Source organism: Cucumis melo, chromosome 6 (assembly GCF_025177605.1).
Source record: "Cucumis melo cultivar AY chromosome 6, USDA_Cmelo_AY_1.0, whole genome shotgun sequence".
In the NCBI taxonomy this organism is placed as follows: Eukaryota; Viridiplantae; Streptophyta; class Magnoliopsida; order Cucurbitales; family Cucurbitaceae; genus Cucumis; species Cucumis melo.
In genome coordinates, this window is record NC_066862.1 from 19,130,156 (window position 1) to 19,138,536 (window position 8,381).

The window sequence follows — 8,381 nt, forward strand, 5'->3', positions numbered from 1 at the left end:
AAACTTTCAAGATCAAGTTTTATTCGTCATTCAACTCTGATCACATACTTTTTGTTATGAAAACATTTCTAAGTTCAAAACGCGACAAGCTTAATACTCAAAACGCCATTGTTCATTCCCACAAGAATCTATTTTCAAAGTCATAAATGGCTAAAGTTTTCGAAGAGTTTTGAATACTTTTATTCGAAGAAAGAATACTTTTTATTATACTTGTAGAGGGCTTGCGTTGAGTGGAAAATCATACGCACTCTATGAATTCGCTTCTCTCCTGAACTATAACTCTTATCTCCTCTTATTACTCAACTCTCTAAATTTTTACTTTTAAAGCTTTGCTTCTGATTTTTGCGAGAGGAGGCGACATAGGAGTTGTTATTTCAATTCACTAGTACAAATATGGGTTTTAATGACACTTGAAATATAAAATGTGTCATTAAAAATATAAAAAAGGGGGTGAGAGGGAATAAAATATGTCGTTAAAAATAAAAATGCGGAGTTTTTCTTGACACAATATGAGTTTTCTTGACAACATTTGCACGTCGTTAATTAATGACATAACTTATGTGTCATTCAAAAAATATCCTAATAAAAAACCAATTATTTCATTAATTCGTACATATTATGATTTTAAATAAAAATCTTGTAGGCTTTCATCCCTCTCACGAACCGTTCTCACGCAAATGCTCTTCACAACTTTTTGGTGCTTCCTCTCATTCATTCCTCTGTCCTGCCATCCATCCATCGTGCCCTCCTCCGTCATTCCCTTCCTTTGTCTAGTGCTTCGTCATAGTGAACTGTAAGTGTTTGCTTGAGTTTAGATTTGAGCCATGTAAGTGTAATTTGTTAAATCAAATTAATATTCAATTTGATTTTCATCTTTCTTTTTTTAGCCTATAAACATTTGTTATGCTCACGGATGTTTCCTTTTTTAGTTTAGCTTCTATCGTAATTTTGTTTGGAATCTCCGAATTGCCAAATAATGAAGTATTACAATCTAAAAGTTCAAAATTTGAAAGTAACTGTGACTCTATTAAAGGCAATGATTGGGTAGACAACTTTTAGTGTTTATTCAATTTTTCATAACATTTGGTGTAAATATTATTTGCCATGGATGCTCAAGCTTTTTTCATATTCTTGGTTTTTCCAAGCAGGATTTCAGTAAGAACATCCAACGATCTGCTTTCCACATATTTAAGGTATTGTATGCTACTCTTTTATTGGACTTCAGTATGTCAGTATAAACATCAAATAAATTACAAAAATTCAAATTTTGTAAATATGAATAAGTGGAGAATAAAGACCTAGCTATAATTATTCCAAAATAAGCTATACTCACAAAAAGAGTTGTATTTTTAACCAATTTAAACGAATTTTCAGACTTGTTTGTTACTTTTTAGGGCTAAACTTTGAGTACAAAGTTGTTGATATTTTGAATGGTGAGCATTTGACTCCTGGTAAGTTTAATGTTATATATTATATATGTATGCACATACATATATATTTTTGAAAATTGAGAATATGTACAATGGTGAAGTTTGAATATTGATTTTTTAGGTTCTCAATTTGATGCACGTAAGTATGACTAAAAAATGAATGAGTTGTCAGTTTTCTATTTTAACTTTTCTCGACATCCAAGACAATTTGAGTTGTGAAGCTATTAAGCTTCATCATTTTATCTTGATAAAATGATGTATTTTAACCTCCTAATTCTAGTTTTCTTCTTATTTATTTTTATCTCTTGGTCATTGTAGACTTTCAGCTGACGGAAGAGATTTCTTGACTTCATATAATGAAGTTTATGACAGTTCTGATTTTATGGGCCTACAAGAAAATTAAGCCTTCTTAGAGGGATCTATGTCTACGGTTGATATATAGCACTACTTATTTTCTTCTTAACTTGTGAATTGTTTTCTTTTTTCTATTTATTAATTAATAATTAAGCAATCTCTATGGATTTTTAAGTAGTAATTGTGTACTATTTGTTGTTCTAACTGGTTTGCAATGTTTTGTATTGTAATTTCAATCATTTTAAAGGTTTTAAGAAGCCATCTGCAATTCAACAAAGAGGAATTGTTCCTCTTTACAAAGGGCTTGATGTAATCCAACAAGCCCAGTCTAGAACTGGGAAGATTGCAACTTTTTGCTCTGGCATTTTGCAGCAACTTGATTATGGTCTTGTGCAATGCCAAGCATGTTACTTCTATTTAGGGTTTGTATTATGTTAATGAATAAGGTATGTATTTATTGGCTTGTTTTTTTTAATTTGAAGCACATATACTAAGTTATTGATCCAATCTTTTCATTCTAGTGTGTGACACCAATGGGTAGACACCTCTTGAGGTATGTATTTTCTGCTAGGAACTTACAGACCCACCATTTCCTCCATATATTTCTAATTTACCAAAAACTTAAATAATGGGTGTTTTTATTTAGAAACTGGTTTCTGAGGCCATTACTGGATCTTGAAAATTTGAATAAACAACTTAATGTTGTATCCTTTCATTCTTTGACCATATAGAACTAAGCTTGTATTAAATGTATAAGCAATATGTATTATGTCGTAACATTCTGAAAAAAAAAAAAAAAAGAATATGCCCTTGTTTTTAATGATAGACAAACACACTAGGAGACCATGCAGGTTCTTTTTTGTAACATTCTGTAATTCTACCATTGCTTACATGGCTCTAAAGATAGATCATATTATAGATGGCAGAGTGGTAGCATAAGTTTATTTTTTTGTAATTCTAAACTTGTTATCTTTATAATAGGTAATCGTCAATGAAATATTTTTATATCATTATCAGGTGGAATAGAAGAAGACCAGTTCCTAAGGCCGAAATGAAGTATAAAAGTATCAAGAACAAGAAAGATTTTTGTTAGAGGAATATACCTCTTGGTTTAATTGAAGGTAGTATTATTGTATAAGTCAATATACATTTAAATTTATGTTTAAGTTTAATAATGACTTTGGAGGGAATGGTAAGTTTATGTTTAAGTTTCAACTTGATGCAAACTTGAATGTTGACAAAAAATTTGGGTAGTTTTTTGTATAGCGAAGTTGATTCTTTTTGTTCTTTGGCTATGAGTATTATTCGAAGCATGTTTTGTGTAACTAAGTTGGTTCTTGTTGTTCTTATGCGTCCGTAAATATTGAGACATACATTTGCAACACTTATAGACTATGCTTATGCTTATGTTGTCGGTGTTTTTATTTCAATTTTGCGTCTCTTATTCGTCTTTTATTTTTACCTTGGTTTATTTTGAAAAGTTTATTTGTGTGCTTATTAAGAAGGTGAAATCTTCTTGACATTTACTTAATGAATGTTAACTAAGGTTTATTTTTGGCAAATTTGCAGGTATTTGAAGAATTCGTGGACCATGAGATCGATCAAGTTCACTTATGCATTAGTTTGATTAGATGAGTTCATACATCATGTATTACAGTTAATTTATCTTTTTGATTTTTACCGACAATTTACTTTAAATTTTTATTATCAATATAAAGATCTAAACATATATGGGTAATGTTGAATCATTTGGTTTAATTTTTTTTACAGTAGAAAAATGTCGAAATAAGAACTTTATATGATAGAAAAATATGTGTTGTGAATTGAAAAATAACGACGCTAAACAAGTAATATAAGCATTTCTTACACAGAACAGTGTCATGAGAGCATATTTCTTGACAATGATTATGCATAGCGAAACGTTAAAACATGACACGAAATAAGTGTCATCAACAACTAAAAAATGACATTTTTTTATGTCGAGTTAATGATATATGGGACACATTTAAAGTGTCAATATAAATGTATTGATGACAATATATTGGTGTTGAGTTATAGATAACAGTGACACATTTAAAGCGTCAATGTAAGGGTATTGATAACAATATATTGGTGTCAAGTTAAAGTTAATTGTGACATATTTATTGGGTCAAGATAAGGATATTAATGACACAATCTTGGTGTCATCTAAGCATATTTAACGACACTTTTTCTGAATTGTCGTTAAATAGCCTTTCTTGACTAGGGCTTGAATGACGCAAAAATTGTATCGTTGAAACTATTTACCAGACAAATTTTGCGTCATTAAAACCCAAATTTCTTGTAGTGATTGAATATAAATTTTTTTAAAATTTTCGCTTTTTAGCTCTATTTTAACTTTGGTTAAAACTCTTTAATTTTAAAATGTCTTAAAGGGATTTCAAAATGTTTCAAAAGCTTTATTGTGAACCTTGCATACCCCCAAATTTGGAGGTTAGCGATGTCCTCATTGCTAAAATTGAATGATAAGATTTTTCGTAGAAAAATATTATAAAAAAGGGTTTGAGGTAAAGTTTCTTGCCTAGTAAACTTTAGAAATGTTTTCTAAGTAAATTTCCTTAACAAGTAAAACGCCTGAATAACAAATGAAACCTTATTTTGCATACTTTATTTCACTGAAGATATCATTGAGATACAAGGAAAAGTTAAAGCACTAAAATGTGGGGAGCTAAAATTGCAACAAGAAAGACTAAATGCGAAAGTATTACATCAAAAGTTGTACTTCATATTGAAGAGAGCATAATTATAAAAAAAAAGTACAAACTACATAAGCAAAAGATGAAATTACAAAAAAAAAAGGGCTACAAAAGTTTAAAATGTTCCCCTATTTAAGTTAGCGGTGGAGGTGGTGGTGGAATCTGGTGTAACGGGTCTCATCCAACTCTGCAAAACTTGTGGTGTTGGAGTTGAATTACACATAACGTATGTTGATATTCTAATAAGGCATTGAGCTACATATCACATCTTTCAACCAGTTTGGTTTAGTTGGTAGGGTCAGAAATAAGAGCTAGAGGATTTTTTTTTTTTTATCGCAAGATAAAGTTTTGGATTGTTGGGGAGAAGGTAGGCGATTGAGATTTGTTGGGGGGGGGGGGGTTGGCCTTGCTAAATTTTAAGGGGAAGTTGGCATTTTGGATTTATGGGGGAGTTCGAGAGATGTTTGCCTTGGAGAATTTTTTTGAGTTGTGAGGAAAAGGTTAAGTCGGTTGTATTTCTCTTCTTTCTTCTGGACCTTTGAGACAAGTTCTCCTTTGAATCCTTAGCCCTTTTCTCTTTCCATCCCTAAAGTTTCCTCTTCGTCTTGTTCCTCATCCCCTTTCTGAGATGTTTTGCTTGATTTTCTTCTTTTCCCCTTGCCTCTTCTTGAGCCTGCAATAACTTCTTTCACGTTCTTCTTCTTGCATCCCGACACTTCCTCCTTCAAGGAACTTAATTGTGCTGCTTTGTTTCTCAAACCCTCCCTCGACGGCTTCTTCCTTTCTTTTTCCTTTTTTCCATCATTGCCCAACCCTTTAGATTCAACAATAGGCGAGGAAGTGCTTTCTAGTGGAAGAATAGTTGCCCTTTTCTCACCTGTCTATCTCGCCTTTGCTTCTTTCTTCTTCTTTTCTTCTCCCTCTTCTTCGTTACAAATTCATTCCTTTGTATATTTTCACTTTCTTCTGCTCATTTCCTTACAAATTCTTTTATTCCTCTCTTTTCTCCCTCAATCTTCCCTAACCTTTCTCGCCCTTTTTCATCTTCTGTGATTTTAACAGATACTAGGGCGATAAGGGAGTACAATTGCTTTTTGGACAATAAGACCTTCAGCCCATTGATTGTAACCGTTTTGGAGTTCTCTAAAACAAGTCCATCGAATAATGAATGCTCAACTACCTCATTGGATGGGCTTGCTTTGCCCTCTGGGATTAAAAGTTTTTTTAAGGTTTTGGTAAGGGCATTACTCTTATTCATGATAACTGAGAGAAGAAAATAATTTAATATAAAGGAATAAATCAGAGTGAAAGCAAAGAAAAATTGTTGATGATTGGAGAAGATGGGTGTTTGAAGCTGAGTGAAGCATTACGTTTGGTTAAAAGTTGAGATTCAAAGTTTACGGGTAGTTTATATATACATGCTTGACCAGGGTTAGAGGGTTGGTTATTGTACAATTAATGTATTGTCATTATAAAGGTGGCATGAAAACCTAACATAGATGGTTTAATGCTCAAGGTATGGTGGATTCATTACTTCTTGGAAGTATAAGAACTTTATAGAGTGATGAGATGTTTCGAGCTCCCTATAAACCCTAACGATTCCTGATGAAACCTTAAACTCGGCCACGCCTTACGAAAAGATTAAGAAGCCTATTGCGTTTTGATGCGATCCTTTCCATAATATGGCTTCATTGTATTCATCCTTTCCTAATAACCTATAGGCTTCGTGAGTAGCTCGCGCTACCCTACTTGAGAAGAAGAATGTACAGATCTAAGCTACCAAAATTAATTTACAAGTATCAAATAATTACAAGTATAACACACAAAAAGAATACAAAAATGAGGTTGCACATGCTAGAGAAGATAAAGGAAATTCATACATTACAGGTGCATCTATACGTCTAGATCCTTTAGTAAGGAAGGTTGTGCCTTATCACGTGCTGCTCCTCATAGTTCCCTAGCTTTGTAGTCTTCTCCTAAACTTTGTGAATCATTTGAAACATGGCTCTCCGTGTCTTGATTGCTCATTACAATGGCCTTTGCTCGTAATCGATTACCACAATGCTCAAATGATCTTTCTTGGTCCTTAATCGCATAGTTAGTAAAGATATAGATCCCACTAAACTCTTTGTATGGACATTTTCTTTGATGCGTCTTTTGGGTTCTTAAATTTTAACGGATTATGCATTTAAGATCTTAGGCGTTTGAGGATCTCAGCAGCATAGTCAAATTGATATAATTTATTTTGCTGAATTGATCATGTCTGAAAAATACACTCAACCTTGGGGTTGGTTCAAGCAAGCACAGATTACTCTGGTACCTTAAACCTCTTCATGCGTTCTTTGGCTAAACGCGCGATTCGCCAAAGTTAAGCATTTTGCCCAAAATAAAAATAAAATCTTATTCCTAAGTTTGAAAAATCAATTTCCTGGGAACGATCCCAAAAACATTACAAGTCTTTGTGTGTTAGGGACTAATTCTTGCGTTGCGTTGATTTTGTGAACTAAGTTCTTGTCGTGTACAAGTTTTCCTATTGCTTGTCCAAGTATAAGCGAAACAATAGGTCTATCTGGATGATCTAGAGTCAAACATAGGGAACTAATATCAAAGATTAGTTCTAAGATTTACTCATCAATTAGGCGACATAAAAGAATAATGAATGAATGAATGAATGTGAACTAAACTAAAACTACTTATATACTCTAGAGATTCTATAAAGGGGAATTAGATGGATGTGAGATGGATATGCGAACTAACTTGTATGAGAAGAGGTGAAGGAATGTCTATGTATAGGCGACTAGACTATGAAAGGCTTGATGCAATATAACTTTTATAACTAGTTGATGATTAAGGCAAACTACTCTCAGAGTCTTTATACGCCACACTTGTCCACCTCTTAGGGTACAAATGACTCAACCTAGTTATGCGAGACATATCTAAAAGAATTTACTTATAAAACATATAGAGCTTCGTGATTAAGGACAACAACCTTCCGGCACCTATTGCCACACTTGTCCACTTTTCAGGGTACAAATGATGGAAGTTATCTCGCCAAGGTGGAGTTTATATCCAAACTCCTTCCGCCACGCATTAGCCATATCTTTGGTACTTGCCCTCTCAGGTAGTTGGTGATAAGCACTGGCCAAGTGATGAAAATAGCTCAACTAATGCGACGAGAGTTATAAGCAAAACAACTTATCAAGAACTTATCATAAGGCTAAACTACAAATAACAAACTGACAGATGAAAAATAAAGAGATGTATGGATAGAAATGGTATAAACATGTAATATACATTAAAGAATGTAGGCCTTCGACCATTGTACAATATGGACAACATATATTACAAAGAATGCAAAAGTGGGAAGAAAAGAGAATGAAAACTGTTTACAAGTAAGGGTGAGAGTGAAATGAACTTCCATTCCTTCAAATTCTAAGCTCTCACTCACTGCTTGGTTGGAGAAGAAGAAGATGACTTTTTACAGATAGCGAAAAGGCTACTCTCTTACGCCAGTCTCTAGATTTTTCCCAAAGATCAACATATGACTTTACACACAGTCGGTCACTCTGGCCTACACGAGCCTCTCTGGGTCTATTCGGACCTACCTCCTTGATGGTAATGGGATTCTTTATATAGGCGATTTTCGGCGAGAAACTTCAATTCTTCTGATCATGTCAGCATCAAAGGTCATCATTGTCAAGTCACATCATCCCCAACTACCATTCTTGTCCTCTAGTGAACCGTCCTGGCGTAATGATGAAGCTTCTCGCCTAGCATTTATTTTTGTTATACAGGTTCTTCTCGCATTGTTCTTGCGTGATATCCTCTAGGATTCACTAGTCTCTTCTTTTGCTTTTATTTC

The 8,381-nt window shown here is 33.4% G+C and overlaps 1 long non-coding RNA gene across 4 annotated transcripts; it reads left to right on the top strand.

Annotated features, from left to right (window-relative positions):
* The first annotated feature begins 653 nt into the window (after window positions 1–653).
* LOC107991207 (uncharacterized) lies at window positions 654–3,529 on the top strand. 4 transcript variants are annotated; one of them, XR_007822004.1, is made up of 5 exons: window positions 654–793; window positions 1,149–1,193; window positions 1,395–1,451; window positions 1,749–2,905; window positions 3,354–3,529. It is a non-coding gene; the product is annotated as an uncharacterized LOC107991207 (long non-coding RNA). The 4 variants fall into 4 exon arrangements; XR_007822006.1 differs by lacking the exon at window positions 1,395–1,451 and having other exon boundaries at window positions 1,749–2,337; window positions 2,802–2,905; XR_007822005.1 differs by lacking the exon at window positions 1,395–1,451 and having other exon boundaries at window positions 1,749–1,860; window positions 2,032–2,905.
* The last annotated feature ends 4,852 nt before the right edge of the window (window positions 3,530–8,381 follow it).